General features: G+C 27.2%; 1 protein-coding gene across 1 annotated transcript in view; it reads right to left on the reverse strand.

Annotated features, from left to right (window-relative positions):
• The window catches only part of LOC107438938 (uncharacterized), a 150,686-nt gene extending 133,169 nt beyond the window's left edge, over window positions 1–17,517 (reverse strand). The window contains exon 1 of the mRNA XM_021147419.4: window positions 17,358–17,517. The gene's annotated coding sequence lies outside the window, so the exon portion shown is untranslated. The remainder of the gene's footprint in view (window positions 1–17,357) is intronic.
• Window positions 17,518–19,291: the final 1,774 nt, after the last annotated feature.

A 19,291-nucleotide genomic window follows, 5' to 3' on the forward strand; every position in this document is an offset into this window, starting at 1 on the left:
GTTTAAAATAAAATAAAAATTTTCATAATTAAATTCTTTCAGTTGTCTTTTTAATCGTGATGCTAGATTTAAAAAAAAAATTCTGGTTCAAAGATAAGATAATATTTTCTAATCTGGCAATTAAATGATTTTTTTTTCGAAATTATAAAATATTTGATTGATAATTTGATTTTAAATAATCACGAAGTTACTTATGTATGATTTAGGAAGCAATCACGATTTAGGAAGCAAAAATTTTAAAACGATATGTTTTACTGTTCTAACTTTTCCTGTAAGCAAAATTTCCGCATGATATTCTGCATACTTACACTCTCATAAATAAATCTCTCACTTTTGACGATTCAGCAATCCTTGAGCTATATTTTGTTATTTTTGATAATTATTTCGTCACTAAATCACATTACTTGTGTTGAAACGTAAACTCTTAAATATATAAGGAAAATGTTTTCTCCACTTAAAACTTTAATCTGGTTCTTTGTAGGAGTTTAACTAGAATTACGAATCTACAATAAAAACTAGACGATCGAAAATAAAATGACGAAATAAGCCGTGCGAATTGTATGGTGGGCATGGAGTTAGCCTCGTACCAGCAACATCAGGGGTTCGAATCCCGCTTCGGGCACGAGTGTAATGTATCTCTTTGCCATCTTGTGTTAAGCCCATATTGACTCATATATATAGTGCCCACGATAAAGTGATTAGAAAAGTAGGATACATTAGGCACTACGAGTACTTTTGAAAGAAATAGAATGTCGAAATGATTCTTTACTATTGACGAAATTAATTTTCTCAAGGAAGTGACGATTTTTATTTCTGTACTTTGATGCAATTTTAGCTCGGAGCATATACCAGGAAACGGTTTTGTCAAAAACGAAGAAAATTTCGTGAAATTTGAGTATCCATTCTTTTGCAGTGTAGATTGTGTGCCGCAATCATCAAAGCCCAAAGGTTACCCAACGAAGTTAACATTTGCTGCATTTTCTTGCCTTAAGATGAATGATTTCAATAAAAGATTTAAAAAAACTGAATAGTCTCAAAAAATTTTATTTCAATTTTTCCAAACCTCCAGATGTTTCCTAAATTAAGACTTTTCAAGCATGTTATGTATTACTCCAGATGTATGATGACTAAAGCTGCAAAGTATTAATTTGTATCATTAAGAAATTTCTTAAGTTATAAAAGAGAAAAAAAACTATAGTCTCAAAACTTACGTTCCCTACCGTATGTTAATAATAAAATGCTCATGTTAACGAGTCAAACATCCGTCATATAAAATAGCAAAGATTACTATTATATTTTGTATGACAAGGACTATTCAAATTGTTGATAATTTTATGCTTGAATTTTTAAACTTTTTTCGTATTTAAAGTTACTATATAGTTAAAACTTCAAAAATAGTTAGAAAGTTAGATACTATTCTTCCAATGATCAAATGTAAATTAAACCTTAAATGCAAATAGCATAAATTTCTAAAAATGCACTATTATAATATTTTGTACGACTTTTTAAACTTAAAATTTCATGGAGTTTAATCTACTAACGTGTCAAAAGTACTCAGGTTTCAGAAGATTTTTATCATGCGATATTGCAAAGTAGAAATGCAATTTAGTAAACAATATAGCTTTTTCTATTATTTTTAAATGTTTCATGCTAATAATGAAACAAAAATAATTGAATCAAACTTATTAAAAATAATTTTTGCAAAAAATATTTTAAAACAGATAAAAAAAGTAGTGAATTAAAATAGAAAATAATGCATCTTGAGAAAAAAATTTAAAGCTAAAATTGTTTAACTAATCCGAATAATAATAGCGTATCTTTCTTTAAATAATTTCATATAAGTGTTATGTAAAATAGTTTATGAAATATACAGATAAATCTGTGGACTATCCTTGGAAAATAAAATAATATTTATATTGTTATTATAGAAAAAGATTTTCTTGGGCACAATATAAATCAGACGTTTATTCTCGCAAATATGTCTGGCCTGTGACAATCTCCCTGCAGCCGAAATGCCAAACGAATACTACTCCCAGAGTGGAAGATTAGGGTCACAAAAAAGAGTTCTCCCTAAAGTGAATGCTCCCTCGAGATGTTGATCCCACCAGATGATGAAGAAGCTGCTCTAGCATCAAAAACCAAAAACGGAATCCTCGCACTTAGTCTCAGCTAGCTTTGTCTCTATCACTACCTCTGAAACGGCAAACGATATCCTAGGAGATAATGAAACGATTCTCAGAGAAGTCGATTAAGATGAAGAAAGATAGGCTTCCCTACACTATAATGGATGAATCCGATAATAGTTCTAAGAAAACGAAAGAATGAATAACGATAAGAATTCTTATCGCAAAGCGTGTTTTCTTTCCTTTTTTCTCCTTTTCTCCCCCCTTTTCTCTTATAATTTTTGTGAAACTGAAGGTAACGTAACGCAATTTCGTTATCGACAGGGCGACTTTTTTCCATCTCTACAGCATTTTTCCTTTGCTTTTTCTCCTGAATGAAGTGTGATATTTGTGGACATCTTTATTTATTGAAACTTTTGCCAGTGTTGAGTTTACTTTTCTGAAATATTTTTTTCCCTTCCTTTTCTTCCTAATAAATGGATTTTGAATACCAAAGGAGAAAAGTGCTTCAAAAGATTTCATTTTAAAATAAAAGCGTAATCATATTTCGCATTTATAAATTCATGATTGAAGCAAAATGAAATTGGAGAAATAGGATTACTATCGATTATTTTATGCATTTTTAACATTTTAAGAACTTAGACGTTTTTCGTTGTTTATAACATAATTTTAAGTGGAAGCAATAAATTTTTTTTTAGAATGTAAATACTTTAGAAGCGATTTTTCTGTTTAAAAAATTTAAAATGATTGCAAATCTTGGTGTTTAGGACATAGTAGAATTTCATTTCGTACCTTTTAATTTTAAGCTTTGAAATAATCTATTTAAAGTACACCATTTTTATTTCGCATAAAAAGTGGTAGCTGTTTTATTTATTTATATTACCTACACTACGCATAGTATTCTTTAGTTTAATTTTATATGCCCGTCCTTATTTTCAGTACTAGTTTATTCGATTTTTTATTTTATATATCTAATCTGGCAAGTTGATCTGAGTTTTCTATCGAATATATTTTAAAACAAATATATAAATTTTTATTTTCAGCGACTGATTGTTATTTTCCATAAAAATAAGATATCATACAAGTTTAATGTTTTTTCATAAATTGATAATTTTTGATATTATAGTTGATAACTTTTGACAGTTGATATTTTTTTCGATAATTACAATTTTATTATTTTAGTAACTATGTGAAATTCTAGTTATAACGTGCAATAAGTTTTAGAGTAATCTATTTATTTAATTAAATAATTACCAGTTTTAAAATTCTTGCTTATTGAAAAGCGTATGCTTGATTTAATATTTGGCGGAAAGGAGAGAATTTCAATCATACTAATCACTATTCTATTCTCTATTTAATTATTACACTTGACAATACTGAATGTCTACATTCCAATGTGAAAATATCCGTTTTCGTAACCTTTGTGTATAGATAAGGGTTTTCTCATAGATACCTTCCTCCCTCATTCTTATCCACAGTAAAAGGATATTGCACAAATTCCTAATTACAACCTATATAAATGGCTTGTTGAGTAATAAAATAAGCTTAACTATCACTGTTTCTCTTATTATTTTTCTTTTGTTGCTCTGGAGTTGTTAAAAGGAATGAAGATAACGTAGCCATCTGATAAGACCGAAGAAGAAATATGCTAATCTCTAGGTACAAAAAGATACCCCAAAGAGTGTTTCCCTTTCAAGTTTCATTGGACAAGTCAAAAACAATCTCAATACAACAAACATAAGATTTCCAAAGGAGATAATAGATTATTCACCAATGCAGAGTGTGACATACACAGTGAATCCATAGCTTTAGTGACTATTCTGAGGAGTAGTGCTAAATGATTGGCAAAAGAATGACAGGACAACTGTCTTGTTTGTTGTAAATTACTTGTAAGGAATTTCTATGTAGTAAAAGCAAACACAATTTTAACAATTCGTCTTGTGTTTGGCTGTAAAATCCGTTAATGAGAAAATGAACGAGATCACATTTATTCAACCGCACTTAATTTTCACTGATTTGCTATAATTTGATTAACCTAATCAATAGCATATCGAAATTAATAACACTTAAAAAAATAACTTCAAATTAAAATAACAACATACATCCAAATTAGAAAAACAATTGTATTTTTTCCTATTGCAGTATTGTAAAGTTGACTTATACTATTTTTTACCCTGAATAATTATTCATTTACCTATAGTTTATAATAGTTTCATCGCATTTAAAGTTACTCTATGTTATGCGAAATAATTATTTTGTTTATATTTCGAAAAACAAAATATGTATATAAAATTTATTAAAAAAATGTTTTTGCTGCCATATATTTCACACACTTAATGGCATAATAAAAATTTTTGGGGATGTGATATTTTTTTGCAATAAACCAGGATTCAGCCGAAATAAATAAGAAAATTAAATTTAATCTCAATCGGGGCAACTTTTATTTAAATATAAATGAGTGTAGTAGCAGAGTTTTAATAAATAAGAAATATGCTTGAATTAACAAATTTTTAAAGAGTTTAAAGCAATGATATAAGAAGGAAGAACACTTTTGTGAACTTCTGATATTATTGTCTTTATCTTTAAATGTAATGAAATTTAAAATAAAATAAAATGTTCATAAACTCATGTTCTTAAATACATAAAAAGATAATATTTGCTTAGCTCAAACGAAATTAACAAAACTATGTTAATATAAAAAATATATAACATATCTCAGCAATCGCAACCTTTATTAATTTCAATAACTTCATTTAAAATGAAGGCATAATTTAAAGAGGGAAAAAATAGTTTTTCCACAGTATTTTAAGAAAAGATTTTAAAAATAAAATTGTTACCCATCTGAACCAAACTGTTCTCATTTTACTTCCTGCTCTACAATGACCTAAATTGCACTTTTAAGGCCTTTGAAGTGTACGCTTAAATGAAAATAAATAAACAGGTCATGAAAACATATACAAAAAAATTCTGGAAACTTTAGATATAAGTAACCAACTCGATGCTGAAAAAAAGATTTAGAAAAATATACTATGAGTCACGCACATTAAAAAGTAATTTGCGATGACAAAGGATAAAATATATTTTAAATATACTCGAATTTTTCATTTTCTAAATAAATAGAAAGGAAATGATTTTAATAATAATAACTCAAACTTTTTCATCACAAACCATCTGTTTTCCATATTTATTGTATTTTAACCAAATTTTTCTTTTCAGTATTTTTTTTATTTGCAACAGTTTTAGGCAGTGTTTCAGGAACAGCAATTGCCAGCTTTAGAATATCTGACAATTACACCTAGACATTTGAGGATTTGGAAAGTTATTTTTTTTTAAGAATTCAATCAAATCATGAAATTAGTTCAAAGAAATATGAACGGTTTCTCTAGTTATTTATAGGAAATGTATTTCTATTATTAAGCTTCAGTTTTATGAGAAATTTATTTGAAGCATACTTCTAAAAAAGTGTGATTATTAACTCATACAAAATACTTATTATTAACTCATACAAAATACTAATATTAGAAATAAGAACTTTTTTTTGTTACTTTGAGAATCAATATCTATTTGATCAACACGTATTCAGGAACAAAGATTTATATGATATTGCCTCTTAAAATAATAGTTTACTTTAAAAATAATGTCCTCAAACTAATACAAATTTTCGTAAATGAAAAACAAATTAAAAAGATATCAAATTCTTATTATTTACTTCATATGATTCTAAACATTTGACAGAAAAAGTTTCCTCGAGAAAAAAAAATTAGGAATGCTCGCAAGCAAATTGTTAGTTTAATTTGAATACCAAAAAGTTCCGCTGATAGGAAAAGTACGTCCTTGATTTATTAGTGGTAAGGACTATTGCCTACTTCCGTCACGAATAAATCAAAGGGTAATCTGACCCCCCTTGAAAACAGCAAAAATTGATCATTAGAAAAAAATCAAACATTTGTGATTTTTCTATTCTGAAAAACTAAGGATGCTTAAGTGTGGAAAATTTTCCTCTGCTCAGGTCGTTAAAGAGTTAAACTAAAATTGATGAACTAGTAAACGTACATTTTAGGAATTGTGACTAGAAATCTTGAAGAACGTATAGATATTGTTAAATGATGTATGAGTTAACTATAATTTTGCCAACTATCGAGAAACGTTTGTCAAATGTTATAATTTAAACAGTTTCCCTCGTAAAGAGCATCTATTGTCTGCACTCTATTTACATGGGTTATATTTTAAATTACTTATCTGCATTGCAGTTTTACATCAAATGCACCAAAGTCACATTCCGATTGGAGCAAATTCACATTCCGATGGATATTTGAGTAAAGCGAAGTTGCATTTGAGTTAAATGGAGAGGTACATCACGTAAAAACCCTAAGACTATCTACAGTCTACAACAATGACACTTAAGACCAAAATTTCGTTTCAGATATTTATAGCATCAATGTGGTTAGGTCAAACCGATAGTTGTGTAAGAAGCAACTAGGCATTGACAAGCACTACTAGCACTCATAGGAATAAAAGCCTCATTTTTTAAGATTAAGGAATCTTTGAGTCATATTTTTTCATTTCTAACACGCATTTCGTTATGTAAACACGTTATTTTTAACAAAACCTGAATATAAAAAATATTTCACTAAACTGCGTTACTACTCTGTGTCACTAAACAGTCTCTATTTTTGATTCCGGTAAAAAAAATTAGCGTTGAAAGGTCTTTGCCACATTATCACCAGATCAAGATTAATATTCCAACTTGCACCCCAAAAACTGCTTTCAAGTACATATTTTCATTGAAAAAAAGTATGATAAAATATACCAGAATATTGTAAAATTTACCTTGTTTCTAACTCTATGAAAACATCAAAATCTCAGCAATTTTTAATAAAGCGCTTTGGCAATGGTTTTGATAAAATTAACAATAAACTATCCTTTTTTTACTATACAAAGGGCTTTTTTCCGTACTTTGTAAGCAAACGAGGAGACATTTGATAACACTTCGTAATTACATTAGAATAACTTTGAGTATGGCATTAAAAATATTTATTCAACTAAATTTACTGTAATTATTACTAAAGGGGAGATAATATGTCGTAGTGGTGCCACCATTTGGGAGAGTAGCAAAAGTAATTGAATTCAACTTAAAATGAATGATACTGAATTCTTTTTCTTTTCTATCAAAAAATTAATCGCAAACACATGGTTAGAAATAAATAAATAGAAATATGTACAATTTACTTTTGCGTTTTAATGTATGTATACTGTAGTAAATTGATGTCTCTGAGAAAGATCCAGAATAATAGTTTTGAAACCAAGAACTTTTGGTAAACTGTTACCATACGAACAGAAAAAAGTACCAATTGAATGCTCTAAATATCACACATTTTGATTTAGCCAACCAAAATTATAGTTTCTTTTTATCAGAAATGCCATTACCAAACCATACGGTAATTTTAATAAATTTTATTTTTCCATGTGGTCAGGAACAAATTGTCTTTATACATAAAAGTATATAAAGAATTTTCACTTTAATGCGCTAGAAAGTAAAATTTGATGCAATCTTCTTCAAGGCACCGCAAAATGTCAACCCCTTTCTGCTAACTTTCCGACTATTAGTTCCAACAACTAGTTTACGAGTTGTTAACGCCTTATAAAAACTCTAACAATGTCTCTAACTCTGTAAAACAAAAACTTTTGGACTATAAATACCACAGTGACATTGAAAGGAAAATAGCAGTAGCAAACCTAAATTATGTAGTTAAACTAAATTGTAAATTGTAGAGTTTTAAAAATCACATAATGAATTACCCATTTCCTTTTAGGGTTACTGTGGAACTCACTGTAAATAAAGCGAGCGATTCACTGAGAAAAAATGGAAATGCATTGCGTTAATGCTACAGTGAATCATCTTAAATATTATTCGTTCATGATTCTATTACAGCTCCTAAGCTGTAGGGAATTCCAGATCAATTTACGATAGATACTACCGGTACTTCGAGTACGTAACTTGAAAAATCCATTTCGTCTTAAAATTCATTTTTACCGTAAAACATTATACCGTAATTTTTACAGTAATATTTATTAAATTATAATGATTCAGTGATTTTACTGTAATTAGTACTGTAAAAATTACGGTATAATGTTTTACGGTGAAAATGAATTTTAAGACAAAATGGATACCGTCATTTTTACAGTAATATTTATTAAATTATAGTGATTCAGGGATTTTACTGTAATTATTACTGTAAAAATTACGGTGTATCATATTTACTGTTCCTTAATATGTTTCCATAAAAATGGATTTCACGGAAAAAAGTACCACTATACTCAATACTTTTTACAGTGCACAGGGATTTTATTACACACCTAACTAATTTATTAAAATTAAAAATCTAAAATAGGTCTGACTGTCAATACTTACTGTTAATACCGTTTTATGTTTGAAGTAAAGGTAATGTAATTCGAAATAAAAATATTGAAAAGCCCAATTCTTATTATTACCTATCGAACAATATGTAACATAAAATATCATTTTTAAGTAAGTGGAACATAAAAAAATAAATTATTTTACAGTCCATGCATTACTTTGAAGATGAAATAATCTTTGGATACCTTTACTCAGCCTCCATAAATTTAATAAGCAAGACATTGAATAACTTGAAAATTTAATTACCAACTTGCTTCATATAATCAACTTCGACATCAGTTATGCTTAGTCATAAATGACAAAGTGCTACAGCTTGATAATGAAATAAACTGGAAGTAAACTTGACTCTGGAGGAAAAATCCTTCATCTAACTTTTAAAGCCTTCATTTAGTTTTCCTAGAGTAATTGACCTAGAGTCATAAAAAGGGGTGTGCAAAGTACCGACTCTTGAAAACTACATCATAAAATTAAGGCATTTTTATTTGAGAAACCAACGAAGCAAGGCTATAAAAATTATTTTTATGATGTAAAATGTTCTCAGGGGTTTTAAATCTTGTCACAGGTTTCAATTTTTGTTACTGCGCAAAGAGAAATATGACCGTGTTGATCGGATATGATCGAATTGTTGCCATCTAAATCAATCTTGGTTCCGAAAATACACCAAAAAATAATTGATTATAATAGGAAATGATCAATTATTTATAATAATCTACAAGCATTTAAATACGTGCATCATTCCCGTTTGGTATTTGTGAAGTATGTATGTTAAAAGCATTTATCAAATTTATCTCTTTTTCAATAAATATTTATCACGTTAAAAATACATTTAAATTACATGATACTTTTTGTATTTATTTATTGAATATCTTTTCCTTCTTCTTTAATTTATCGATGTGATTTGATAATACTTTTCTAAAATAATAACAATGTTTTATAAAACTTTAAAACATCGTTTGATATTATTAATACAGGATAATATCGAACTTATTATAGCATGTTACTTGATCAAATGCAAATCCCACTCTTCCCTGCAGGAGAAATTTTGCAATTAATATATATATATATATATATATATATATATATATATAGTTGAAACAAAGGTTATATCTGCTGTCCTGGTAACTATTTCAGGTTTTGGGTCGCAAAACTTTATTTGTTCTTTAGCTGCTGTGCAATTTCTTTTCAATAAATTTGATTTGTTTATGAAGTCCTACAGTATTTATATTTGATATAAGATTAAAGATGATGTGTGTATATGTCATCAAAGATGAGATTAAATCAAATTCAAATATAAAAGAAAATATGATCAAATACCAATTTTAAAAAAAATATTTTGTTAAGACTTACAAAATTGAAAGAAAAAGGCTTGTTGTAACTTTGACTAGTCCGTATTTTATCGTTAACGCGTACAAGATATTTTCAATAGGTCCAATTTAGACAAATTAACATATCGACTTTATCACTCGTAATGTGCAAATTTTTTTATGTTTTTTTTATAAAGTTACTAATTGCTTTAAAATAGTAAGTAAACAAAAAAAAGCAAAGCACTTTTCACAAGTAACTATCACCATAAATCTTGCAAGGTAATTTACCTAGAGTTTTATGGTAATTTACCTAGAGTTACCTAAGTAAAACAATAAAATAATTTACAAATCATAAACTCACTCAAGCATACAAACATATACAATCCAAGAACTCGCATCGTTGTAGACAGATAATAAATAAAATCCTCTTTCCATTAGCGGTGGGAGGTTTTCGTGGTTTTCCTTTACATGCAATTAAAATTCAAAAAACTGTAATTATATTTATTAAAGTTTAAGTCTTCTGAAGCATTACGCTCCCTTTAAAATAAATTCATATGTTTCCATTACTTTTTTTGAAAATTTTGACTACATGTTTTTCATCCATTCAGTTTCTGGTAATCGTATTTAGAGAAAAAAAAACTTTATTTAAAAACACTCTTGCTAATGACGTGAATATTTATTTTATAATATATATTTAATGTTACCACTGAATATCTATTTAATATTACCACTGAATATTTATTTAATATTACCAATAACATGTTTTTTCGTGAATAAAATGACTAGTAAAATTCTCGAAACTCGAATATTTTGCCAAGTCAGAGATTAAATTTTAATGTCGAAGAAAATAACACAACTGGACAGTTCAGTAAAAATGAGAAGCAGAACTTTAAATGAAACAACATTCCGTTTCTTACCTACCCAGGTCATGAAATTTAACGTGTCATGCAACAACAGGTAATTTTATTTAACGTGCTATTTTTTTTTTTAAAGTGCAATTTTTCCAAACCAACCTTGTTTTGAAAGAGAAAATTAATCGCTGTAGTTACTGTAGTAAATTCCTCCATTTCTTAGTAAAATGTCCACATAAGAGTGAGTATGGGAATGAAAAAGCATTTCCTTGTTCTAGTTCACAAAATGTGCAATATACTTTGCAAATAAATAAAAAAAAATCTTAATTTATAGTTAAAAACGTGAATTTAATTTAGTTAGTTTAAATTATTTTCTGTGTTACTTTCTTAGGACAAGATATATTTAAATGATAACTCTCAAGAAAACAAAGAAATTTATTTGAAAATAATATATATAAAATCGCAAAACTCTTTTTAATTTTTCCATCCTAAAACTGTATCAAAATGTATCCTTTCAATAAAATAAAATTACGACATTAGAAACAGGAAGATGGGATTCTGTCATCCTAATATACCTTACAAATCATATAAAAAGACCTAAGTATGATAATATATTTTGCCACAAAGCAGGCTAACAAATGATCGAAATTCTTGTAATAATTTCACGTTATAAATTCAAAAAGACAGCGGAACAAAGACACTTCTGATAATGCCTTACTTCCGGATATTTTATGGATTTAGGTTAGCGCGCTCTAAGAAGATAGTGCCAAAAAATGAATCGGTGCTATACGAGAGGGTAGACCTTTCCAGTCATTTTTGACAGAATTTGTGCTATAAATTTTGTTTATGAGAGGCATTTTTTTTCTTTTTGAAACTAAATCATTTTTAAGGGGATTTGAAAATTCTTGCCTTTTATATCTTATAAAAAAGGATATAAAAAATCATTTTAAATCATACTTATATGCTGTATGTTTGAATATACAATATCTAAGAATATTTTTCCCGAAAAATATGAAATAACAATTAAAAAATATCGCTGTAACACAAAAAAAAACTTTTAGATTCTTTATCGTATCTGTTTTAGATGCATTTTTAATTGCCTTATGCTTTACAATATGAGGCTTATTTCTGAATTATTACTAAGTAGCTAATGCCATTTCTAGGTAATCCATGTACTTCCACACTGAGATGGTTGAAACTGACAGAATGTGGTAAAAATTACCGTTTTTCTGACTCTATGAGAACACCAAAAAGCTCAGTAATTTTTACCAATGCAATTTGTTGATGATTTTGACATAATTAGCAGCCAAATATGGTCTTATAACCTGTGACAAAATACGGCAAATGTGGTACAATTTAATAAATTGAATCACGAATCATAAGAATCATTTAGTTAGTTAAATTTATCTTTAAGTTTTGAATTTTTTACTAACTGTTTGGTAAAAAGAACAATATTTGAAAACCGAAATATCCACTATACTACGATATGAACGGAAGGTAGCAATAGGAACGTAAAAATTACTAAATGATGGGATTAAATGTAGCATATTTTTGCTTTTTACTAAAAAAATTATTAATAATTTTATAACTAAAAATTTCATCACTATGAAATATGGTAATATTACTAGAAATTTTATATACGTGTATAGGGACAGTTCTACATAATGCATCATAAACTAACAGGAATAACCATCACTTTAAATCTTATATTATTTGTTTTTATTTTCAACCCATTTTTTACTGTTATTCAATATTTTTGCCCTTTCTTTATGCCCTTGGAATAAATTTTTGATTTTGCAAGACCGACGCATTAGAACCAAAATAATATAATTTTGGTTCTAATAATAATATTAGAACCAAAATAAGAGTTTCGTCCTGATAATGCGAAGGTCGTGGTTTTGATTCCTTCGTGGGCTAGTGTTAAAATTGTAATCAAGGCATATTATTCGACAGTATTCGTTATTGTAGTTTATCTTTCTAATATTTTGATGATGATGTAAGTAATTAATATCAATAATAATGTAGATAAGATTTATACAATATTTTTTCTAATTATCTGAATACAGATGCATCTGACAACAGATAGAGGTTTACTGACAATACGAAATTTATAAATATGACAAAATAATGGAAAAAAATAAACTGTATATTAGACACGAACCCTAAGATAAAATTTGCATATTAAGTATGAAATAAGATATAGGGTTATTAAATGACTTAAAACTATTAAAAGACGTTACAAATCCTAAGATACCGTTTCTAGTATGTAATAATTTTTATTAAAACTAAATATTAACTTTTCTAGTTACTTTTACTTTTCTTGTATTTCTACTTGATCTTAGTTACTTTTCCAGGTGTTATGCAAATTTAGGGTAAAGTTTTATCTTCTAATGTGTTGCATTAGTTTTTTTTTAATAATTGTTTTAAAGAAATCAGATGAAAAGTCGATGGTTTTTGAATAACATTAAAAACATCAAATAAAACTGCAAATTAACTGACTTTGTATCAACTAATTCCTACGAATAGCACTCAATAACTTAATTTTAACTTTTTCGTGCAGAATCTTAGAAAAAATGATTTTCGTTAATCTTTTAAAAAATATTTCATTATTGATTATTTCAATATTTCATATTTCATGGATAGCATGACATCATAAACGTTTACTTATATGCATATTAAAACGTTTACTTATATACATTGAATAAAACAAAACCGAATCATCCATGATATTTGGAGAAGCAAAAATGTAGTAGAAATACCGATATTTAAATCATTAATTTGGTAATTTTTTTAACCGCATGGTAATGGTTTACTAAAGCTATTAAAATTTATAGTTCTTTTCATCATATATTTAATAAAAAATACGAAACTGAAAAGCAAATTTAAACGAATAAATAGTTTCTATAACATGTTAAAATGATAAATTTTATCAAATGCGGGTAGTTTTGACCTTTTTCTTCGTCAGTTTAAATATTAAAATAAAAAATGAATCATTCAAACAAAGTTTTTTTTCTAAAAAAAAAGTACTTCTCATGAAAATAATTTAATCTTAAACCTATTCTCCGTATACTTGGTTGACTGCCTCAATTGTTTATTCTTTTTCCATACTTGAAAAATGGAAATTAAAGTCTTATGTTTATTTCGCCAAAATAAGAGTATATTCTTATTTATGCTAACAACACCAGACTTACCTAGCAAAGAAAATAAATATACCTCAATACCACCCGAAAGAATACATTAAAAGTAGCAGACGTAAAGAAAAATAACATAAATCCCACATGGAGTTATTTTGAAAACGAAAGAGTTCCCTCTGAATTGAAATAGAATAAACAGTGCAAAATAATATGAAAAATATATTATTTTTAACTTGTTTTCAAGAGGATTGTCATTTTTATTTAGTTGCATCTACAGCGAATTTTACAGTAATAACCTTTAAATTTACTCTAGACATGGTATTATATTATTAGTTGAAAATATATATTACCGACTTCCTCTAATGCGTTAATATATTATTCTGTTTAACGAAAAGTTTGAATAAAAATTTGAACTTTTAACAGAAATCATAATAAAAGATATATTATTATAGAATAAGTCATTGCTGTAATTTAAATAGAAAAAATCATATACATATTTCAAATGGGTATTTTTTATAAGAGTAAACAAAATTAATTATTAATTGCAAATTGCTTGGTTTATTGCAAAATGCTCTAATAGTTTTAGGCTGAAATTAAATGTTTGCTTGTCAATAAACATCAGCACCAATTTTTAACCTAAAAAAGTTATCTCTTTATACTTCACATCTGTTTTTATTATTTTGTAGATCGTTCGTTGGCATTAAAAAATTATTTTCTAAAATAATTATATTCAATGTATATATTACATTTTTATAATTACCATTTTAAGTTTTATTGGGGGTCCCTTTTTGGGCCCTGAAATAATATGGTTACTTAAAAGAATGGGTAAATGTTTGAAATGTTAAACCTTAAATGTATTTGTATTGACCGAAATCTGCCCAACACAAAAGCGGTACGATCTAATCATTTAAATGCTTATAAGGGTCCTTTAGGGGTGGTTTTTGCCAATAGAAAATTCAATATGTATAAAATAATTTTAAAAAAACACCTAGAAAGAAATTCAATTAAATATACCGTACTGAATAGTATAACCTTTCTGGTAAAAAAAAACTTTATTTTGGTAATAAAACTAAATATGGGGTATTTAAACCGTTCATTTTTCAATTTTTAATTCATAAGGAAACAGTTTACTGGATATTCTGGTTTTAAAATGTATAATTCTTATTATAACACATATAGTAAAAAATACAGAGCTAAAAAGTATACTTAACCAAATAAATGGCTTTCATGGCATGTGATGCTCTAAGTTATGAAAACAATTACCAAAATTTACCACATTTATCAAATTTTAACACATATTATCAAAGCATGTTTCATTGGCAGTTTCATCAAAATCATTACCAAAGCGCTTTGGTAAAAGTTACCTAGCTTTTCGGTGTTCCCAAGAGTCAGAAACATGCTAAATCTGACCATATTCTGATAGTTTTGACTACATCAACTAACAACTAATAGTTAGCTGTATCCCCTTAAAAATAATAACCGATCTTACATTGATGATAAAAGGTTAAATTGCATTAATTTATTACATGGTTTGTAAATAAATGGTAATATTTACCAACATTATTTACTAATGCTGTTAAGAAAAAAACATGCGTGCATACTTTAAGAAAGTTTAATTAAAAGTCAAATAATGAAGATCGTGTAAAGCATAATATAGTGGGCAATGGTTGCTACTTTAATAAAGTGTATGTTTTATCCTCAAGTTGAACCATTCCAAACTTTAAGAAAGTCAAATTTACACGATAATATTGTTCAACTTGATGCCACATTAGGATTACTATAATTTGCAAGATGTTTTAGCTCAACGGTATCCAAACGATTTGCTGTATATATTTCTGGACTGAAAAGATCTGCCTCTTTTATTCCTGCATAGCTGAGGGGCTTTTCATTTATGTATTCAAAAACTTCTAGATCTAAAACAGTCCGACAAAATATGGATTTATGATCCACGGGTTGAAAAATAATTTAACAACAAGAAAACAATCTTAGCGCAAATTTAATTTAGACTATTTGATTGAATTAATAATGCTTACACATTCCACTCCTCGCAAATGAACAGAAAGTACCTAAACACATATTTTTTCTGATAAAAATTGTACTATAATAAGTATTTTTGCAGATATTAATAAGTGTAAATGATTTGTGAAACATTGTATTTATAGATTTTTTTCTGCAAATTTATTCATTATTAAATCTTAATATATTATTAATGTTTAAAACATGATTGCTCTTCATGAAAATATGATTGTAGTAAAACATCTTAATATAAAAAAAACCCGATGAGGAATAACATAATAAAATTTTTTGAAAGGTATTATACTTCAATATCAGCAAAAATAAATAAATGTTCCGACATTTTTCTATTCATAAAGGATAAGTGATGCAATGTCGTATAATTGGTTCAGGTAACTATGCTAATCAGATTTCAGATACATGCGCATGCAGAAATAATATAAGATTTAAATTTAAAACATGGATTAAAAAATGAGATATAATTAGGATTTCTTTTTTGACTCTAAGCTTTGGCTTAAGCACTTGTAATATCTGAAATTGATCTACTATTCTAAATTCTTACTTAGTATATTAAAAGTATATGAATTTTTATATAATTATGTAGAATTCATACCATATTCTTGTAATATAACAATAAAACAATACATCGCTAAGCATATTAATATTACAAGATACATATTTAACTTTTACTTAGCTTTTCTTTATTGTTTTTACATAAATAAAAACAAGATATGAAAAGAATGATTTAAGAAATAGTTTTTATTTTATTAATGCTTTCATTTCACTTCTGTTCGAAAATTATGTTTTAAAACAACTTTCTCTTCTACGTACGCTCAACATTCCCTTGTTTTCTAGGGACCCAAGTACAACACAAAATGTTTTTAGAAAAATCGCTTCTATAAATTCTTGAAGCTTTTAATGGCAATTTTTTTCAATTAAAAACATCGTAATTCTTAAATTTCCTTGTTTTTTTTTGGGATCCATATCCATCATAAATGTATGTTTAAGGATATTTCTGTTTATTATTGCTACATAATTTTTCTAGTGCTATGGCATTTGGATAAATATATTTTAGAGTGGAGTAATATTTTAAATTTTATCTAATTTAACTGAAGTTCTCAAAATATTATGTCCATTATACATTTTTTTTCTGGAAACAAGAGTTTTTTAGAATATATTTGATCGAGTTATCTCATGAAGTTTAGTTCTAAATATTTCTTCATTTTTAATAATAATATGTAATCATTCATTAAAAAATTTGAATAATAATGTAGCTACTATTTCTATTCTTCTTACCACAAAGAACTATATCTTTATGAAGAAAATTTTTATTTTGTTACTTTTAGAGCATATTTAAAAAAAATCATAATGTTAGTTTCATTTGCTTTAATTATCATTTATGGTTCCAGAAATTTGTCTACCTGAGTAATAAAAGTTCAACTCAATATGTACCTGTAAAAATCTTTTATATTTAAAATTTAGGATAACAAAACTGATAAGAGAACAAAACTTACCACAAATGAAAGGTATTAAACAGCTGTGGTGCACATTCTCAAATCGGATACTAAATTGAAAACGTTGAGAAAGCCAAACAACAACCTCTGAAAGAAACAGGTGAACCTTATCCGGAGCTTGTTCGAAGAAAATGTGCCGGACTATTTCCGATTCCCGGACAACCAGCTCTACGAGAATTTTGTCAAAGCGCGAAGCACTAGCGCCATCTAGATTTAGTATTTTTATCCAGTATTTAGACATTACAGGACATTTAATAACAAAAAGAATAGTATCTATTTTCATTATCAATATGGATTAACTTATATTCAAACAATAATACCGATAAAAATAACTTTTTTCATACTATTTATATTTGAAAACTCAAATAAAGTACTTAAAATGCCAGAAAAACTTACGAAACTGTTTGAAAACAGTAATACTCATCTCAAAATATTTTTATAAACTGGTAAATCTGCACTTTTAAGTAACTACGAAAGGTACACAGAATTTTGAATGTCTTCCACTGAAAAATATTTTCAGTTTATATAAAATAATTATTTGTAACATGTTAAAAACTGTGGATGAAATGAAAAGCAAATGTTTGCTCCTACTAGAGGAATTTAGTTATATAACCGATTGTTTTAACCGAACAGAGCCTTTGTGAGCGGGATAGGAAAATTAAATTTTTTCTCTACTAACAACTCAAGCTACACACCTATGATAAAATAACGAAAATCACCAAACAACTTTTCGCTTGATTTTTTATTTTTTTGACAACTAGAAAAAGTACTGCATTTCGACTTCAACAACTGTGGACAGTACTGTATTTTGGCAACTATTGACAGTACTGTATTTTGGCAACTATTGACAGTACTATGTTTTGACAACAATTGGCAGTTTTGTAACTTTCCAGGTAGCAAAATCACATTATCTAACAGTAGAACCATGCTTTATAATACTGCCTTGTTAGAAAACGCTAGACTCTTGAATCCTATCTTCTAATATTAGACCAAATATTATATAAGATTAAATAGTACTTAATTTAACATTCAAACTTTTGAAATTATTATCTTTTTCATTATTTTTGGCCCAGCTCCACATTTTTGTGAAAGGCTATTCCATATCATTAATAAATTAGCATTTATTTATGAAAGAAAGCAATAAATTAAATATTACATAAAATATCATAATTAGCAAATACAATTTTATGCATGAAAAAGCAAGAAAATATTAGTGGCAGTAAATTCTGTTCGCGAACGATATAAAACTGGCAAAACTTTTTCGACTGTTGAGTTGAACCATTTTCACGATTGTTCACAACGTTTATCGCCGTATTGTTCGTGGTCGGCAGTTTATAGAATGAATCGTTTCAACTACTTAAGGTATTTATAATGTTTAGTAAACTTTATAAATTTCAATGATAGTTACATAAAACATTAAAGTAGTATTGTAGGTAGTGTTTTTCTTAATAGTTAAAAATCAGCTATAAAAGTCAAATAAAGCTCGATGTTTTAGAGAGGATGATGTTGTAAAAACATTCAGTCTACTTAATGATCTTGACCGTTTAATCAAAACATTTAAGAATTAATTTAAGGATCATATGTCTCATCAGTAAATATTATGAATTGTGATCACTATAGGCAATGAGTAGTTCACGCTTAGTAGTTGACTTCTCTGCTAAAAAAATATTTTTTAACTTTGTATAAGTTAAAAATATTTTGTAATAAGTACTTACTGTAATTAGTTCAGAATATGCTTGTAAAACCTCATTTTCATGGTTATTCGTCTGTGACAGAATCTTCTGCAACAATGAAAAAAATAAAAAAATAATTGTCTTGTAACAAATATTCCATGTTAAAACAATATAAAAGTAAACATCTGTTACTTTTAGCTCAGTTAAAACCATTACATTGTATAATGTTTAAGGGTTAATACAAACAATATTGTTACCATA

Source organism: Parasteatoda tepidariorum, chromosome 3, assembly GCF_982258835.1.
Source record: "Parasteatoda tepidariorum strain Cologne lab strain chromosome 3, Ptep-v5.0, whole genome shotgun sequence".
NCBI lineage: Eukaryota > Metazoa > Arthropoda > Arachnida > Araneae > Theridiidae > Parasteatoda > Parasteatoda tepidariorum.